This window comes from Henckelia pumila, chromosome 2 (assembly GCF_033568475.1).
Source record: "Henckelia pumila isolate YLH828 chromosome 2, ASM3356847v2, whole genome shotgun sequence".
Taxonomy (NCBI): Eukaryota; Viridiplantae; Streptophyta; class Magnoliopsida; order Lamiales; family Gesneriaceae; genus Henckelia; species Henckelia pumila.
Genome location: NC_133121.1, coordinates 114096766 through 114117558, shown reverse-complemented (window position 1 = coordinate 114117558; position 20793 = coordinate 114096766). Strand labels below are relative to the sequence as shown.

At 39.5% G+C, this 20793-nt stretch overlaps 1 protein-coding gene across 1 annotated transcript in view; it reads right to left on the bottom strand.

Moving 5' to 3' along the window:
• LOC140878204 (uncharacterized) overlaps positions 1-20793 on the bottom strand; it is a 66677-nt gene that overhangs the window by 33999 nt on the left and 11885 nt on the right. The window lies entirely within an intron of this gene.

Sequence of the window (20793 nt, the reverse complement as noted above, 5' to 3'; positions counted from 1 at the left end):
AAAAGTAAATGTTAGATCAAATCACAATATTTTATTTAGAACAACCGGCAGAGCCACGCTATCGTCTAAATAAAATATATGACTTTATGTTAGATGCGATAAAGTAAATGTTAGTTGCGGAAAAGTAAAAGTTAGATGCGAGAAAGTAAATGTTAGTTGCGGAAAAGTAAATGTTAGTTGCGATAAAGTAAAAGTTAGATGCGATAAAGTAAATGTTAGTTCAAATCACAATATATTATTTAGAACAACCGACAGTGTCACGCTATCGTCTAAATAATATATATGACTTTATTATAAATAGATACATATATTTATAGTATATAATTATTGTAGTAATTATTGTATCATATTTGATAACAAATCAAGGTAACCACATTCAAGGTACCAAGCATTTGATGTAAATAGATAACAACAAATCATCCAAAATTATACCTACAAATAAAGATCAATTAGTAAAAATAAAAATAGAAAAGAAAAGAATATACAAAATATAGACAATCTTACTTGACCAACAATGAAACCTTTTCACCTTGACATAAAAAGATTTAGCTTTCCATGAACATGAAACTCAAGAATAAAGATAAAAGAAATTTCATACTTGAACTTGAGAAACTTGCACACTCAAACTTTTATTCTCACACACACAATATTTATTTTACAAATGAAGAATTCTCTACACTCTTGCACACTACAAAGCTTATACAACACATCTATTTATAGGCCAAATGAGAGCAAGAGTCCAAGGCTCATTAAATGTGAAATAGTAAAGTTGGTGGGTGCTTGTCTCCTTGAATGTCAATACCATGACCCAACTTTAATTGGCATGTTTGATACCTTAGACCACCGATTCAGCCTTTCTTTTCAACATAAAACACGTAGGATATTTTGTGTAAATGTGTTTGGACAACTCATTCACCCCTTTTGGATAAAATATGAAATACTTATGATATTTTTACTCCAAGCTGGTCATAGTAAAAGTAAATCTATCTCCATTTTGATTTTTTATTATTTTGATCATCTTAATGAAGTTTTTGGAATTTCTTGTCTTCTACAAAGTTGAAGATGCCTCTTTTGTGATTCTACAGGTTTTGAGATTACTCCATTATGACCACTGTAGCTTGAGTAATTTTATTTTTACCAAACCTGCGCAAACCGTAAAATACAACATTTTAGTAAAACATTTAAATATAAACACATAACACTAAAATAATACAACTTCATAATTTTAATTAAACTTAAATTTTAAAACACACTTTTTAACATATAAATAATTACAAATTTTAAGTTTCATCAGTGAGCGGATTTTGCTGGGTCCTGAGATTGTGCAGCAGACAGCTGACATTGTGACTCAGATTCGAGATAGGATGAGGACTGCTCAGAGTCGGCAGAAGAGTTATGTAGATGCCAGACGACGAGATTTGGAGTTCGCTGTAGGTGATCACGTATTCCTGAATGTGTCACCGATGAAGGGATTAGTGCGTTTTGGACGGAGAGGCAAGCTTAATCCGAAGTATATAGGACCATTCGAGATCTTAGAGCGAGTTGGCACGTTGGCCTATCGTTTAGCTCTACCTCCAGGGCTAGCGGCAGTGCACAACGTTTTCCATGTATCCATGCTTCGGAGATATGTCTCCAACCCGTCGCATGTGTTGGATTTCGAGCCCTTACAGTTGCCACCAGATCTAGTGTATGAGGAGAGGTCAGTACGGATCTTGGCAAGGGAGGAGCGGAGGCTTAGGACGCGGGTCATACCGATGGTCAGAGTCCAATGGCTGAATCACTCAGAGGAGGAAGCTACTTGGGAGACCGAGGCAGACATGAGGACTCGCTACCCGGAGTTGTTCGGGTAAGTACTTTAATTTCGAGGACGAAATTCAATTTAAGGAGGGGAGAATTTTAACACCCGGTATTTTAAATACGTAAATCCGCATGCATAATTAGGATATTTAATTATTTAAATTTTAGATTTATGGGTTAAATAATTATGTGAATTATTTGTGCATGATTTAAATTATTTTTAAGCATTTAACCCATAATTAGTAATTTTTATGATTTTTTTTAGTATTTTAATTATTTGATCGCGTAGACGGGACCGTGGACGGACGAGATGACAACTTTCTAGCCAAATTATTTTATGAGCCTTTTTAGAGCCCTAAAATATTATTTTGAGTTTTATTATCTCAAAATTTTAAGTATTTAATTTTATATAATTTTAGGAGTCCATTTTATCCAAAATTAGCCAAGATAATGACTTTTAATCACTTTTAAAAATTTCCTTAATTTTAATTTCGGGATTTTTATTAATGTTTCAGATTTTTAAATATTTCTTTTAGAGTTTTGTGTTAAGTTATAATTTATATATATATTTAATATCCTTAATAATATATTAATTACCCTATATCCTAAGTATTAATTTTTAAAACCTAATCTACCCACACACACACACACACGACCCAAACCGATCACTCCCTGCCTCTTCAGCCCCGGGCGTCACATGCCCACCAGCTTCCGCTTGGTTCGTCCCCGAACCATACCGTACTAAGAGAGGTCGTCTCTGATACCATTTGTAACGCCCCACTGTATCAAGACGGGTCTTTTCAGCGTGCTTATGTTCTCATTCACACGCACCCTGGAAAATTTCCCAGGGGGTCACCCATCCTATAATTGCCCCAAGTCAAGCACGCTTAACTTTGGAGTTCTTATGTGATGAGCTTTCGAAAAGAAAATGCACCTTCTTTATATGAGCAGTACATATGAAATCTTTTAAGCCCTCCTCAACTATGTAGTCTCATACCTACACAGTCTCAGAATCCCCTCTCTTTCCGGCACGAGATCGGTTCATTCATGTCTTCCTCCGCCTAGAAGCCTACCAGGAGCCGCTCATTGTCCGTGCAACCTCTTGGCACCGGCGATCACTCCCTGCCTCTTCAGCCCCGGGCGTCACATGCTTGTAACGTCCGGAAATTTGCTACGTAAATCCGCATGCATAACTAAGAGATTTAATAAGTTTAAAATAATGTGAAAATGTGTTAAATTATTTTTATGAGTGATTATTTAAATTATGTGATTTATTTTCATGTTTTAAATATTTTTTTCGGCATTTAAATATGTTTTCTGTGGTTTATGAATTTATTTGAGAAAGTTTATTTTATGATCGCGTAGGCGGGACCGTGGACGGACGAGATGTTTGTTTTCACCCAAAATATTTTTGGAGATTTTTAGGAGCCTTAAAATATTATTTTAAGGTATAATTTGAAGAAAATTATGGTATTTATATATATGTATATTTAGATGTCTGTTTTTACCCAAAATAAATCATTTTAATAAAAGTCGCATGTGACGCCCGGGGCTGAAAAGGCAGGGAGTGATCGCCGGTGCCAAGAGGTTGCACGGACAATGAGCGGCTCCTGGTAGGCTTCTAGGCGGAGGGAGACATGAATGAACCCATCTCGTGCCGGAATGAGAGGGGATTCTGAGACTGTAGGTATGGGACTACATAGTTGAGGAGGGCTTAAAAGATTTCATATGTACTGCTCATATAAAGAAGGTGCATTTTCTTTTCGGAAGCTCATCACATAAGAACTCCAAAGTTAAGCGTGCTTGACTTGGGGCAATTATAGGATGGGTGACCCCCTGGGAAGTTTTCCAGGGTGCGTGTGAGTGAGGACATAAGCACGCTGAAAAGACCCGTCTTGATACAGCGGGGCGTAACACGCTCAGCCCTGTTCGGACGATTGATGTCGAGCTCCCCGCGATCGACGGGTTTTCCGGAACTTGCATCTGTGAGATACGATCTACGTCCATTAGGAATGAGCAGTGTACGCAGGGTTTGCTCGCCGGGTTTAACCACTCATGTCATAGGCGTCATTACTGAGCAGTTGTATACAGTTATCCCAGATATGGATATCCTGTCATTTGCATGCATCATATTTGTATGTTTTACCCGTGCTTTTGTATTGAGCTTAGAGCTCACGTCCAGTCTTTTTTGTGTATCTGGACACCCCATTCGACGGGGCAGGTGTAGGTGCAGTGTTGAGCATCAGGGGCTTGGAGTAGACAGTGACCAGTGAAGATAGCAGGAGTAGCTGTAGGTTTTTGCCCTTTAGGCTTATTTATTCGATTGGGTTGTATAATCGAATTTGTTTAAACGATTGTATTCTGTCGGTATGCATTATGTAAGTCTTTCGCAGCTATTTATTTAACGCATGCTTAATTATGCTCTTAACTCTGATTAGGTAGTAGATCTGGGTTAGGTCGCTAAATTTATTGTATCAGAGCATGCATACAAGAGACTTGGGATATATTATTAATAATTTGGGTTATCTTTATAGGGTTGATGAGACCTTGGAAGAGGTGATGATGCGGCGATTAGGTTGCCCGAAGACTATCATCATCTGCAGGATTTCTGAAGATTTGGTTTATGGGAATCCAGCAAGTGCTAACAGGAGCGAGAAATCGTGTCCGAGCTTTTGAGATTTCTACTCATGTAGATCCTAGCTTTGGATCAAGTACCGAATTCCAGAGGCAGTGGCAGAGGATTGGTGGGGACTCACTTGATGCTTGCATCTGCACCATCTTTACCATGATGACACTACTCTGAAGATTCTCCAGTCGTAGTTGGAGAGATTTTCATAAAAACCTTCACCAGGGAATGCCTCGAGTGGCTAAGGCATGACATGTTTCGAGCATAAAGTCATTAAACTAATGTAGAACATGGTTGTGCCAGTATGTTTGTATCGATGCTTTCGGTAGACATACGAGAAACTTCATGTTCAAAAGCATGATTTGATTACAAGAAGAAAGCTGACGGTAAATCATGAGCAGAAGAGGTCGACTGACATGCACTAACGCAGAGCATAGCTGGATAGCTATCACGTGCCATTTCTCCGGAGTTCCTTGTGGGAGGACATATAGAGAGAATTGGACGGAAGTACGCTTGCATTGACACGTGTGTCGATGAGAAGCTTCATGCTTAAGAAACAAAGACGAGTACGATGATTTAAATACTGTATTGTTGTAGTTGTAAACAGTATTTTAGTTGTAATGAATCATCAGACTCATATTGTATCATTCAAGTTATTGGTTGTACATTTTGTTGTACTCGAAATACTGTAATTGTATTACATGGGATTGTAATCAAGAAATTGTACATATCTTGAAGAAATGATACATGTATTATTTATCCAGCAATTCATGAATGATTGCTAGTGATTTTGCTAAGTTTGGCTTGGTTTTAGGTAGATTATTGTTCAACTATTGTAGCTCATGGGATTTGAGTGGGTCGACTGTGACTGTTTGACTTGCGGTTAGTCTAGGCATTTTTCTAGGATTGACCTAATGAGTCAGTGGACTAAGATAGTGTCAGCGATGAGTGGACTCATCTAGAGCATTAAGGGTCTTGTTCGATTTAGAACATTGGGCTTTGTTCTAGGTTGTTTCCTTAGAACAGTAGGATGTCTGACCTTTGTTAGGTTTATACTTGTGATGATTGGGTTTTCATCAGGATACCAGGTTCAGTATATGCCGAGAGTTGGGGACTATGACCATTGCTAGACGTGATGGGGCGCGACCCTATGCCAGTGTTACCTGGGAGCCTTTGTGCTTTAGGATTGGCGGTGGGAAGACTACTCAGTCTAGGGATTTGGTAGCAGTCACAACAGGGTATGACCTTGGATTGGATATCAGGTTTGATGGCATTGGCTAGATATCGTCTAGTGTGCCAAAGATATTGGTTTGAGTGTTCTGCTATGAGAACCAGTTTTGGAGGGATTTATTTGACGAGTGTGTACTCTGAGCAGATAGGTTTTAACCATTGGGTTACTGCTAGATGTGTGGATCTAGTAGGTAGATTGATTTCTACCAGTCGCGATTGGGATTCCTTGCGTTAGGATTCACCCAGGTTTGGATTGTAATCTGCCTTGGGTATTGTGTTGCTCTGTGATGATGGACTTCATCAGTAGTGGCTTAAATCGGATGCTAAGGATTGGACCGAACTATTTGAGGCGTGAGGATAGCGTGACTTGTGCCAGTGTACACTTGATGGTGATTTCAGGTGGGACATCATGGTAGGATACCTCAGTCCTAAATGGTGCACAGTCTTAGCAAGTGATATATATGATCAGGAGCGTGTCCGAAGATTGTAGAAATCTTTGGGATTTGTTAGTTATGATTCTTGGACTTGACGAGCCGTGGTGTTCATTTTGAATGAACGAGGCAAGGATAGTGAGTCCAGTGTTTACGCTAAGTACTGTCTGATATTTTCAGAGGTTGAGCGTAGAATTTTCCATGGGATGGAAATGGTCTAGGTTGATAGATCGCGAGTAAATCTTGGGCTTAGTCTTGATGTTCGCCTTGGGTGAACAAGACAACGATTGGTAGTGCTAAGGTGGCACAGGATTTGTGCTAATGACTACTAGTGACTATTGTTTAACTCTGTCAGATTTAGGTTGATTAAGTTCAGTATACGAGACAGCTATCAGTAGTAAGGCACGAGATTGTGTCGATAGGCTACTAATAGCTATTTTCTGGTTATCAAGAATGAGTATGTTGAAACCAGAGCGATTTGGATATTCCAAGTATTTGGAAATAGTTCTTCGTGGCAACTGAGTCATGGTTATTGATTGAGCCACGTAGGTTTAGATGATCGGTGTTTGTCTGATCGAATGAGTGGGAGCATCAGTAGTTCGACGAGATCGATAAGGTAAATCCAATCAGTGATGATTTGGATATAGCAATCGAGAAATACTTGAGATAGTATTTTTTCGCTTAGTGATTAGGAGATGAGTACTTGGTACAGTCTCGGAGCAGGTGATGCTTTGGAGTCTCTAGGTTTGCCAGAGACGAATCTACCGAGAGATTACAAATGACTTGTATGGTCAAGTTAGGTGTTAACTTGACAGGAGAAACATGCGAAGGAATTGGTAGTTCTCCGGATAGTGTTCTTGTGATGATGTCTTAGTATACCGTTGGGTTTGAGATCCAACGAGAATTGTGTACTCGTATGAACATCAGTTGTCTGATCGTGAAGTGTGACATTAGCTGGGATCTAGTTCTCGAGATCCAGCAGGGTGTGTCACTAAATTTTAGCGTGTGGTGCGTGAGGTCATTGAGATGATCGAGGCAGTCGTTGATCGACTTAGTGGCCAACAAATATTGTTGTGGGAACTGAAGACTTCGCAAGGTAGCGATGAAGCAACTTTGTTGTGAGACCTCAATTCTAAACAACTAATCTCGAATTAGACAACAATTAAGCAAACAAGATCCAAGACTAAAAGCAAGAAATTTTTTTTTTTTTAAAGAGGGTGCGCCCGGGCGGCTAAAAACTGCAGCCCGGGCACCCCCTGCTGCAGAACAAGGAAACAGCAGAAAAACAAAGAGGCTCGACTCCAACACTTTCAAAACAAAAATCATGCATTACAACGCAACTCAAATCGTTAATACCCATGCATACTCCAATACAGAGTAGTTCTAAAGTTATACAATATCAAACTAATAGAACATGCTTCAATCTAGCTTATTCAATGCAATACAATACAAGTTCGAATACGATCTAAGTTCAATTACATATTCGACTTCTAAAACAACAAGGCCTCACTCTATCAACTCGACCACCTATCCATGCGATCTCTGACTCGGTCCTGCCCCACCTGTTGCCAAGTACACATACAAACAAAGAGAACAGCTGGATAATCCGGTGAAAATAACATTCTCAGTAAAAGAGACTATCATGCAATATCATAAAAACATCTCAAACGAAATGTATCATCTTACAGATATTCAAATAACAACCATGCAATTCCACAAGCATGTTTAAAACTCAATTCATATGCATAAATGCAATGCATATCTTTAAAATCTGGGATTATCAAGTCGGATAATCAAAAGAGTTGCTGCTTTTGCTTTTGGGATCCCAAGAACGAGATCACGTAAACAACTCACCGACTCTCCCGATCGAGGTGGTGCTATGTATCTCCATCCTCTAGACTTTGGTGCGACTATAAGGAGTATGCTAGCACTAGGTAAAACGGCTACACCCAGGCCACTGGCAATATAATCCCCAAAACGTCTATCATAAAAGGGCCATCCTGCCCGCTGCTCAAATCAATGATTCTTGGCTCAAGATGAATGCAATGCAAACATAACTCAATCAACTAGGTTCAAGTAAAAGCAAATAACATGCAAGTATGTGATTCTTCGGAACACTCGAATCAAGTCGGATTCGAGTCACACGTTCCATTCCAATCTAAGTCATCTTATACCTCTTTTAACAACGTCGATGCTCCAAACCTGGAAACAACAACGATTCCTCAAACAAGATTCAATCAAACTTTCTCAATCGATAATAAGATAATTGATACTATACCAGCTCCAATCTCCAAGTTGCACAAAGCTGAAATCTTGCAACTCCACTGGCCTCAAATCAATCTGTAAAAGAAGTAATAAAGGCTCGAGATTAACATACAACTCAATCGAATGCTTGGCTCAAACAATTCAAACCGATAGACAATCCAAAACTCAAACCGGCGGCATAACGGTTGTATTCTGATCAAACCGAAAACGCAGACAACATAATATCAATCCAATAGACTCAATTCAATCAACATTCCACCATAACAATCCAATTCTAACAAATCATAAAACTCAAATTTTTGAATAATCTTCCAAAATTCACAACAAATCCAAACGACGCTCTATTTCAAAACCGGCAGATAATAAACGATCAGAACTCTGCCAAGAACAACATACACCAAACTCAATCGATTCTAACGACATCCCAAAACTAGAATGTATCTGATCTTAGAAAAACTTACGATAGAACGAAGCTCTCGCAGTCGTGATCGCTAATATGCCTTCAGAAATAATTTCTAACGGACGGATCGAGCTCGGGATGAAATCACAAATCTTGGAAAGCTTTGGAGTCGCCTTCAATGGAGGGAGACGGCTTGGAGGGGAAGGATGAGTGAAGGAGAAAAGTCAAAGGAGCTATAAATATCTAACAAATCCAATATTTGCATTTTAGTCCCTCAAAATTCCAAAATTTGCAAAAAGGACCCTGATCAAAATTAAGTCGGCTCTTGAACTCTGGAATCTCCGATTATCTCAAATAAATTCGATTAAGATAAAATCGGGGCGTTACAATTCTTTCCCTCTAAGAAAAGATTTCGTCCTCGAAATCAAACACGGTTCCAACACGAACTGTGTCTCTCAAATTCTCCTTCAAGTCCTTCAATCAAAAGTCGACTCATTCTCATCCGAATAATATTCCTCTGCTCAGTCACAATCCAATCGTCTATGGTTTCAACTCAAGGCATAACATCTAAGTTCTACTCGTTTGATCTGGCTGTCCGTCGTTCTGAGGATATCGAACTAAATAAGTTGAAATCAGACAACAAAATCTCATCAAAGTCCTTGCCGAAAGTACGAGTGCATCAAGGATCTCTGTCTAAACTGACAGACTTTGGCAAAACATGACATCCGACGACCTCTGACAAGATCTCAATCCTCTAGTCTTGACTGAAAGTCATTACGTACTGAATACGGTAGCAGATTCCAACAATCGGTCAATCAAATCAGATAGTAGATAAAATAAGAACAGCTCAAAACATCGGTTGCTGCATACAATTCCTCAAATAAAATTTCGCAGTCAGAAATCTCATACAATCTGATCTTCTTCTCTGTTTCCAAATCAATTCCGTCTGCTAAAACAATTTCTCTAACTCTTAAGATTAGAACAGATCACGTGAATTTCCTCATAAGACAATAGAAAACAGATCTTCTAATCAATAAGATCGTTGAGAGCTCAAAGTCCAGATTCAGACATTGAGTCTCGAGAGTCTTCAGCTGTCTCGAGGTCTAGAATAGAGTGAGATTTCTTTGAATAAGAATACATCCCAGAAATCTCGATAAGAAGAGATCGTTGATCGACAGAAATTCCATTACCAGCTCATAAAAATCGAGGAAGAAATTTCGATCCAAACAAAATTCAGACATCAAAGAATAGCATACAACTGCTTGGTACCTATATCTGCTATTCGATTCTCAAAAACTCTGAAAGATCAGTATAATTCTCATTCCAAAAAGATAAGAAATCAACGATAAGAATTCATAGTCTCAACTAATTCTTCTGAAAGATCCGGTTAACAGAAGTTAACAACACTACTGGAGTATTCATCAATTCGAACGATTCAACAATTTAATAGAGGCACGTGAAACATATACAAATTCTTCAATAAGAAGGCAAGAGACTCGCCAGTATCTAACAGTCCAATAAGAATAGGAAACTCAAAATCGAATGTTACCTGATCTGTCATTATCGGGTGCAGCCTGAGTCTGCGGATCCTCAGACAGAGTGAAAACTCGTGCCTGTTGTCTGGGAGGCTGGCTTCCATACTGATTACCTTCCTGAATATTCTGCTGCTGAGGTTGGAAAGAGTGGACAGTAGGTGCTTGCTGCTGAGGCTGAGTTGTCTGTCTCGGGAAAATTCCACTCTAAGCTTGCTGAGGAACACGCTGAGGACACGTTCTCGCAAAATGCCCCGCCTGGTTACAAATATGACAGCTTCCAAAAATACCTATACACTGATCACTGGAGTGACGACCTCCGTAGTTGGCACAAGACATGTCTGACTGTCCCGAACTCTGTCCCGCTCCAAACTGCCTCAAGCCACTAGAGCTCAAAGAACTGGTTCCGTGCTTCTTAAACTGCTTCCCTTTCGGATGATAGTAGTCCTTCAAATTACCTCCACTGCTACCACCTTAAGAACTCGGTGGTTGGTTCTGAAATTGAAAGGACTGGTTCTGGTAATACGATGGTTGGTTCTGGTATTGAGAAGGTTGTGCCTGAAACTGTCCTTGCTGCTGCTGTGGCACAAACTGACCTCCTCTCTGTCTCCACAAACCTGCTTCAGCTCCTTTTGCATGATTCATGGCATCCGCAAAATTATCTGGCCTTGCAGTGTTTACCAGTGTGAAGATGTCAGGGTTCAGACCATTAATGAATTGATCCGCTTTTGCTTCTTCGTTGTCGGCAATGTGCGGTGCGAATCGCAACAAACTATCAAACTTGGCTACGTATTCCTCAATGTTCAATTTTCCTTGTCTCAGATTTGCAAATTCGGCTCCCTTATCCTTACGGTACAAGATAGGGAAAAACCGCTTATAAAATTCAGATTTGAAAAGAGTCCAAGTAACTTCCGTACCTCTATTCTCCATTGCTTTCTTCGTCATGATCCACCAGCTCTTAGCAACCCTACGAAGCTGATGAATGACTAACCTGATTTGACGGTCATCTATGTAATCGATGGAATCGAACAACTGATCGATATCATCCAACCAACTCTCACAGTCAACTGGATTTTCTGAACCCATTAACAATGGCGGATTGAACGACTGAAACCTCTTCAGCAAGGTTTCCATAGGCGTCGTTGTAGCATCCATCTCAACCGTTTCATACTAGCTTGCTAAGTTGTAGGAATAACTGGCGGTGGATTCCTATTAATAACTCGTCGAGGACCCATATGATAATCAAAGGTTAGGACACAAGATATCTCAATCGCTACAATTCGGTGCCCTAGCAACCTCTCAGAATTCCGGATACAGGTGAAATACAGTTCATATCTCAAATAATTCATGCTTTATAATTCAAATCACAAAATCATGTAACTCAAATAATTCTCAACAATAAGCATGCTTGCATGGTATTTAAATAAATCAATTTAAATAATTCAATCACATGCGAGAATCAATTCATGCGAACTCGATCTACCCCGCTCACTCCTAAATTCAGTCCAAGAATCTTATCTCTCTGATACCACTTAATATGAGACCTCAATTCTAAACAACTAATCTCGAATTAGACAACAATTAAGCAAACAAGATCCAAGACTAAAAGCAAGAAATTTTTTTTTTCTTTAAAAGGGGGTGCGCCCGGGCGGCTAAAAACTGCAGCCCGGGCGCCTCCAAAAACAGCAACCTGCTGTCTGGCACGAAAAGGTGTGCGCCCAGGCGACTAAAAACTGCAGCCGGGCGCCCCTTGCTGCAGAACAAGGAAACATCAAAAAAACAAAGAGGCTCGACTCCAACACTTTCAAAACAAAAATCATGCATTACAACGCAACTCAAAACGTTAATACCCATGCATAATCCAATACAGAGTAGTTCTAAAGTTATACAATCTCAAACTAATAGAACATGCTTCAATCTAGCTTATTCAATGCAATACAATACAAGTTCGAATACGATCTAAGTTCGATTACATATTCGACTTCTAAAACAACAAGGCCTCACTCTATCAACTCGACCACCTATCCATGCGATCTTTGACTCGGTCCTGCCCCACCTGTTGCCAAGTACACATACAAACAAAGAGAACAGCTGGATAATCCGGTGAAAATAATATTCTCAGTAAAAGAGACTATCATGCAATATCATAAAAACATCTCAAACGAAATGTATCATCTTACAGATATTCAAATAACAACCATGCAATTCCACAAGCATGTTTAAAACTCAATTCATATGCATAAATGCAATGCATATCTTTAAAATCTGGGATTATCAAGTCGGATAATCAAAAGAGTTGCTGCTTTTGCTTTTGGGATCCCAAGAACGAGATCACGTAAACAACTCACCGACTCTCCCGATCGAGGTGGTGCTATGTATCTCCATCCTCTAGACTTTGGTGCGACTATAAGGAGTATGCTAGCACTAGGTGAAACGGCTACACCCAGGCCACTCGCAATATAATCCCCAAAACGTCTATCATAAAAGGGCCGTCCTGCCCGCTGCTCAAATCAATGATTCTTGGCTCAAGATGAATGCAATGCAAACATAACTCAATCAACTAGGTTCAAGTAAAAGCAAATAACATGCAAGTATGTGATTCTTCGGAACACTCGAATCAAGTCGGATTCGAGTCACACGTTCCATTCCAATCTAAGTCATATTATACCTCATCAACAACGTCGATGCTGTTGGAAAACTGGCGTGTTCCCAGATCAATCACGATTGATACCCAGTGCAGCGGAAGTTTAAAAATTTATCATGGAACAATTCCATGGTGTGGGTATCAACCATTCAACGATTAAATTATATTGTGTGTGTAAAATTCAAATAACAATTAATTAAATTTTACCTTCAATCTCGAAGCGAGATTATTGGACACCAACAGAATTAATCTGCTCTTATTGTCTCTCCCTGGAACCGATGAACTCTTTCAATCAGGTCCACGAATGGGGTTTAAATCCCTCTGATAGATTGCACTAGAAAATCTATCAGAAGTTTTTCTGCGAAGAGATTAAACGAATCTGATTCGTTATTCCTGACTGCAATTCAAAATCACAGACCGGAATTTCTCGGGCAGAGATAGGGAGTGTTCGGCCGATTGCTTTTGAGAGAGGCTAGGGTTCAAAATTTATCTCTAAAAAATAATGAGCTGTTGTGTCTAATTTCTGTACTGCAATAACTTATTTATAATGCAGGCCACTAACACCTTAGGGCCCATTAGTCATAAGTTGAGGCCCGACAAGCAAAGCCCGCACGTTCAGAAATTAATATAAAATTCATCGTGACTCCGATTGATGAACCGATTTCACCAATGTGCACAGAAACCATTTCTGCACATTTTAAAGTCAAAATAAATTTTCCTGAATCCGAATTCAGTGGTTTCCAAAAATGTCCATCCCTATGTCATTTTAGGAAATCCTACTCCCTTACTCTTATTTAAGAAGTCCAACTTCTTAGTTCATTAAATTTAACTCTTTAAATTTAACTATCTCAACGGGGATTAAAACTCCATTACACTGTGTGACCCTCAATGGTTCAGGGATACAGCTAGCCGTGGGCTCACAACTCCTTGTGACTCGGAACAACACTTTCCGACTTGCCCAACGAATCATGGTAAAGCGTCTAGCAACATCGCCCCATGATTCCCTAGGTATCACTGATAGTGCCTACAAGAACCAGTAGATTTTGGTTAGCGTACAGTACGGTCCCTTCATCCATATATCCCAATCGAATCAACAACCATTGGTATATCGAGAGTCGCTCAAGATTCGATAACTATGCAATACATCTTGAAGATCAAATTAGTGACATCGCATGTGCTACTAAGAAACCATTTCTTAAATCACATCAAGTACTCTGGCCAGAGATTTGTCACACTAATATCTCCTCAGATCGCATAGGATATCCACACTCGCAAGTATGTGGTGAATCCTTGACAACAATGCATCGACTCCTATATGTGTCGTAACTGTACCCAATCCCGACACCTGATGACCCCCATAGAGTCGGTAAACGAGTCAAAGCACAGTACTAGCATATAGAGTCTCCATGATGTTTCAAGTCGTAAGGACTAATGGTGTACAACCAAAACCGCGGACTTTATCCACTCGATAAGTGATAACCACTTGGAAAGTCCGGATAGGGTAGTTCGATTATTCATCCTATGAATATCCATTTGCATGCTTCGAACATCTCCATGTTCCCTACCAATGAAACGTGGTACTCCGCATCGCAAATGCTAGTCTCAAACTCGAGCGATCCTTATCCTTATTCTCGGACGGCTCAATCAACTAGGAACAGTTTAGAATATACAGTGACTATAAGATGTATTTCATGATAGACATCCCTATGTTCTACCACATCTTACATACACTATAGTATATTCAAGGTCTTTATCAAAACAACAATAGTATATCACAATATAACAATATGAAGTAATATAAAGTCATTGCCATTAATAAAAGTGTAAATTACATTAAACAAAAGATTGTTTTTACAAAGAGTCATCAAAGCCCATAGCTACAAGTTGGCTCACTGGGCACCCACTCTTTCAATCTCCCACTTGCCCTATAGCCAACTAGTCATACTACGTAGACCCATTGCTTCGCGATGTTTGTCAAACAATGGTCCTGGCAAGGCCTTAGTAAGAGGATCAGCGATATTGTCTGCAGAGGCCACTCGTTCGACAGTGATGTCTCCTCTTTCCACAATCTCCCGGATGATGTGGTATTTCCTCAGTACGTGTTTGGATCTTTGATGAGACCTTGGTTCCTTTGCTTGAGCAACGGCACCCGTGTTGTCACAGTACACCGGGACTGGACCAACAAATTCAGGAATGACGCCCAACTCTTGGACGAAATTCCTCATCCAAACGGCCTCTTTAGCAGCAGCTGATGCTGCAATGTATTCAGCCTCAGTGGTGGAATCCGCTGTGGTGTCCTGCTTGGAACTCTTCCAAGAGACAGCACCGCCATTGAGCATGATTTGAATCCAGAGGTTGACTTTGAGTCATCCATGTGACTTTGGAAGCTAGAGTCGGTATAGCCTTCCAATTTGAGTTCTCGTCCTCCATAAACCATGAACCTATTCTTAGTCCTTCGTAAGTACTTAAGAATGTCCTTCACGGCTTTCCAATGCATTTGACCAGGATTAGACTGATATCTGCTCGTGACACTCAGAGCAAATGCTACATCCGGTCTAGTAGATATCATCCCATACATGATACTACCTATAGCTGACGCATATGGTACATGTGTCATATTCTCTATCTTTGCATCAGTCTTGGGACACATAGACTTGGATAGAGAAACTCCATGACACATGGGTAGATGTCCTCTCTTGGACCCATCCATTGAAAACCGTTTCAATATGGTGTCGATGTAGGTTGATTGAGTGAGTCCTATCATTCTCTTAGATCTATCTCTATAGATCTGTATCCCAAGAATGTAGGATGCCTCACCCAAATCCTTCATTGAGAATCTACCTGATAACCATATCTTTGTTGACTGCAACATCCCTACATCATTTCCAATGAGTAGGATGTCATCAACATAAAGTACTAAGAATGTCACAGCATCCTTAACTACTTTCTTGTACACGCATGGTTCCTCCGGGTTCTTGATGAAACGAAAATCTTTTATTGTTTCATCAAATTTCTGGTTCCAACTTCTTGATGCTTGTTTTAGACCATAAATTGATCTCTGAAGCTTGCATACCTTATGCTCGCTTCCCATGGATGTGAACCCCTCAGGCTGCCTCATATAGATTTCTTCCTTAATGTCTCCATTAAGAAAAGCAGTCTTCACATCCATTTGCCATATCTCATAGTCATACCATGCAGCTATGGCAATAAGGATTCTTATGGACTTGAACATTGCAACTGGTGAAAAAGTTTCATCATAGTCAACTCCTTGCCTTTGAGTATAACCTTTTGCCACCAATCGCGCCTTGTAGGTCAATACCTTACCATCAGGCCCAAGCTTTCTCTTGTAGATCCATTTACACCCTATTGGAACAATTCCATCAGGAGGATCTACTAAAGACCAAACTTGGTTTGTATGCATCGAATCCAATTCAGACTGCATAGCTTCAAGCCATAAATTCGAATCCGCATCAGAAATTGCTTCCTTGAAGTTTCTTGGATCACATCCAATGTCGGGTTCATCTTGATCCCCTTCAAGAAGAAGACCATATCGAATAGGAGGTCTAGAAGTCCTCTCGGATCTTCTAGGTTCAGGCGTGTCCAGCAATGGTTCCTGAGGTGTAGGATCGTTATTTTGTATTTCGGGTTCTTCTCGAACTTCTTCGAGTTCCATCATCTCGCCTTTCTTATCCAATAAGAACTCCTTCTCCAAGAAGGTGGCATTCCTAGAAACAAACACCTTTGTTTCAGCAGGATAATAAAAATAGTATCCGATTGAATTCTTCGGATACCCCACAAAATAACATAAGCTGGATCGACTATCCAACTTGTCTCCCACTGTCTGCTTCACGTAAGCAGGACATCCCCAAATCCTCAAGTACGAATACTTAGGAGCTTTGCCATTCCATAACTCGTATGGTGTTTTGTCCACTGCTTTAGTGTGGACGTTGTTCAACAACAATACCGCCGTTTCAAGCGCATAGCCCCAAAACGATGGTGGAAGCTCAGTGAAGCTCATCATAGATCGAACCATGTCCAACAAAGTTCGATTACGACGCTCCGATACACCATTAAGCTATGGTGTCATAGGAGGAGTCCACTGAGAGAGAATCCCATTCTCTTTTAGATAGTCCAAAAACTCGGTACTCAAGTATTCTCCACCTCGATCTGATCGAAGTGCTTTAATACTTTTACCTAGCTTGTTTTCTACTTCAGCCTTGAATTCTTTGAACTTTTCAAATGCTTCAGACTTATATTTCATTAAATATAAATACCCATACCTAGAATAATCATCAGTAAAGGTAATGAAGTAGGTGTGGCCATGTTGAGTCCCTACTCTAAATGGACCATAAACATCTGTATGGATCAAATCCAACAGATTCTGACTACGCTCAGGTTTCCCCTTAAAAGGAGATTTAGTCATTTTTCCTTTTAGGCAGGATTCACAAGTAGGTAGAGAGTTAATATCAGACATATTAAACATGCCCTCTCCCACTACCTTGTTCATCCTTCTTGAGGAAATATGACCTAGTCTAGCGTGCCAAAGGTTTGCCGGGTTTTGACTATCGATTTTCCTTTTGTTTGTTGTCGCCGGTTTATCAACATAATTCATTGGAACGTCTTTTAGTTTTAAGTTGTATAGATCGTTTTCAAGTTGTCCATTTCCAATCAAACATTCATTCTTGTAAATATTGCAAATCCAATTCACAAAATTGCAAGAATAACCATCTCTATCAAGCATAGAAATAGAAATAATGTTTTTAATTAAATCTGGAACAAATAAAACATCTCTTAACAATAATTTAAAACCGTTCTGCAAAGTCAAATAAACATCTCCAATGGCCGTAGCTTCAACTTATGGTCCCGAATAATATCAGCCAACCATAATTCTCAAAAGGTAGAGCCCAATTGCTTCCTAAGCAACCCCCATGTTTTTACCTCATGTCCAATAAGGGCCCAATAATATGACGTCGTTTAAAGTGACATGTCAAGATGACCCATCAATATTAAGTTGTGATGGACGGTCGCCATGTGGATCCCCCAATAATATGAGCCGATCCCATGGGAGTTCCACCCAACTTACAACATTTGTCGATCCAATGTACAGCTTTCCGACGGATGGGCCCCCCCAATAATATGAGCCGGACCGTATCCGCGGGTAGCATCACATACATTGACCGTTGATGGAAGGTAGGAACATTTAAACAAATTTAAATTTCCTTTATTTATCTTGATATCAATTTTAAATCATATTTAAAATGAGGGATTTTTAATTATAAAAATATTTGTCTCATCATATTTAATTTATTGCATGCTTGCCGGATTCACGCAATTATGTCTAAACATGCATACAATCATAATATCATATATTATATAGGATGATCGATTCCATTTCTAATTGACCCGTGGTTGCCAATCACGGGTCTTAGTCCAATCCTAGGTAATATGCATTATGCAATGCAATCCTATTACATTTGCTTCCAATTTACATTTCTTCAGTCTTTATTGTCTGCTGGGCCCACCATCTTCAAATCTTGATCTCCCACTAAATCTAATGTATTTACAATAAATAACAATGACAAGTAGGGGATACATTTTTAGGGGGTGGGAACGGGCCATAAACCAAGCCCACTTTTATTACATATGACATTCATACTGGGCCATAAACCAGGCCCATTAATAAAACCAACAACAATAAAAACAAATGTAAATTCCTAACATACACCTACAAAATTGGTCATGGCAATCGATCATCCTTATCCAATAACATTTAATTCAAAATTAATTTATTGGATAACATGCAGTGGCAATTCAAATTTAAACAAGATAAAATCATATTTTATATATAAAATCTCATTTCACATATAAAATCATATTTTATCTCTTTATCAAATAAAATCATATTTTATCTACAAAATCCAATTTTATAGATAAAATCATATTTTACTTAATATATCATAAGATCAAATCTTATCATCAATTGTAGCAAAATAATTGATTTCAAAATTCAATTTAAGGATAAAATATTAAAATTTTCCAAAAATTCAAATTTATCCAAAAATCAATTTTAAAATTTACGAACTCGAACAATTCGATCCGAAATCTCGTGAACCAATCAAAAACAATTTTTGACCGGACCATAAATAAAATTTTAAAACATTAAAATTAATTTTTAAATAAAAATATAATTTTTCCCGCGGGCCGCCCGGGACACTCCCGGGCCGGCCCGCACCCGTGGGCGCGGGCCGGGGGCAGCCCGGCTGCCCCCTTAGGGCAGCGACTCTCGCTGCCCTGGCGGCGCCTGGCGCCGCCCGGGGCAGCAACGATTGCTGCCCCACCGGGCAGCGATCCAATCGCTGCCCGGGTTTTGCCCTGAATTTTTTTTTTTTATTTATTTAAAAAATATTTATTTTGTTTTCCAAAAACCGAGACTCAAAAATTTTGTACAATCGATTAATTTAATCGTTTGATCTGAGCAACCTGGCTCTGATACCACTGTTTGGAAAACTGGCGTGTTCCCAGATCAATCACGATTGATACCCAGTGCAGCGGAAGTTTAAAAATTTATCATGGAACAATTCCATGGTGTGGGTATCAACCATTCAACGATTAAATTATATTGTGTGTGTAAAATTCAAATAACAATTAATTAAATTTTACCTTCAATCTCGAAACGAGATTTTTGGACACCAACAGAATTAATCTGCTCTTGTTGTCTCTCCCTGGAACCGATGAACTCTTTCAATCAGGTCCACGAATGGGGTTTAAATCCCTCTGATAGATTGCACTAGAAAATCTATCAGAAGTTTTTCTGCGAAGAGATTAAACGAATCTGATTCGTTATTCCTGACTGCAATTCAAAATCACAGACCGGAATTTCTCGGGCAGAGATAGGGAGTGTTCGGCCGATTGCTTTTGAGAGAGGCTAGGGTTCGAAATTTATCTCTCAAAAATAATGAGCTGTTGTGTCTAATTTCTGTACTGCAATAACTTATTTATAATGCAGGCCACTAACACCTTAGGGCCCATTAGTCATAAGTTGAGGCCCGACAAGCAAAGCCCGCACGTTCAGAAATTAATATAAAATTCATCGTGACTCCGATTGATGAACCGATTTCACCAATGTGCACAGAAACCATTTCTGCACATTTAAAGTCAAAATAAATTTTCCTGAATCCGAATTCAGTGGTTTCCAAAAATGTCCATCCCTATGTCATTTTAGGAAATCCTACTCCCTTACTCTTATTTAAGAAGTCCAACTTCTTAGTTCATTAAATTTAACTCTTTAAATTTAACTATCTCAACGGGGATTAAAACTCCATTACACTGTGTGACCCTCAATGGTTCAGGGATACAGCTAGCCGTGGGCTCACAACTCCTTGTGACTCGGAACAACACTTTCCGACTTGCCCAACGAATCATGGTAAAGCGTCTAGCAACATCGCCCCATGATTCTCTAGGTATCACTGATAGTGCCTACAAGAACCAGTAGATTTTGGTTAGCGTACAGTACGGTCCCTTCATCCATATATCCCGATCGAATCAACAACCATTGGTATATCGAGAGTCGCTCAAGATTCAATAACTATGCAATACATCTTGAAGATCAAATTAGTGACATCGCATGTGCTACTAAGAAACCATTTCTTAAATCACATCAAGTACTCTGGCCAGAGATTTGTCACACTAATATCTCCTCAGATCGCATAGGATATCCACACTCGCAAGTATGTGGTGAATCCTTGACAACAATGCATCGACTCCTATATGTGTCGTAACTGTACCCAATCCCGACACCTGATGACCCCCATAGAGTCGGTAAACGAGTCAAAGCATAGTACTAGCATATAGAGTCTCCATGATGTTTC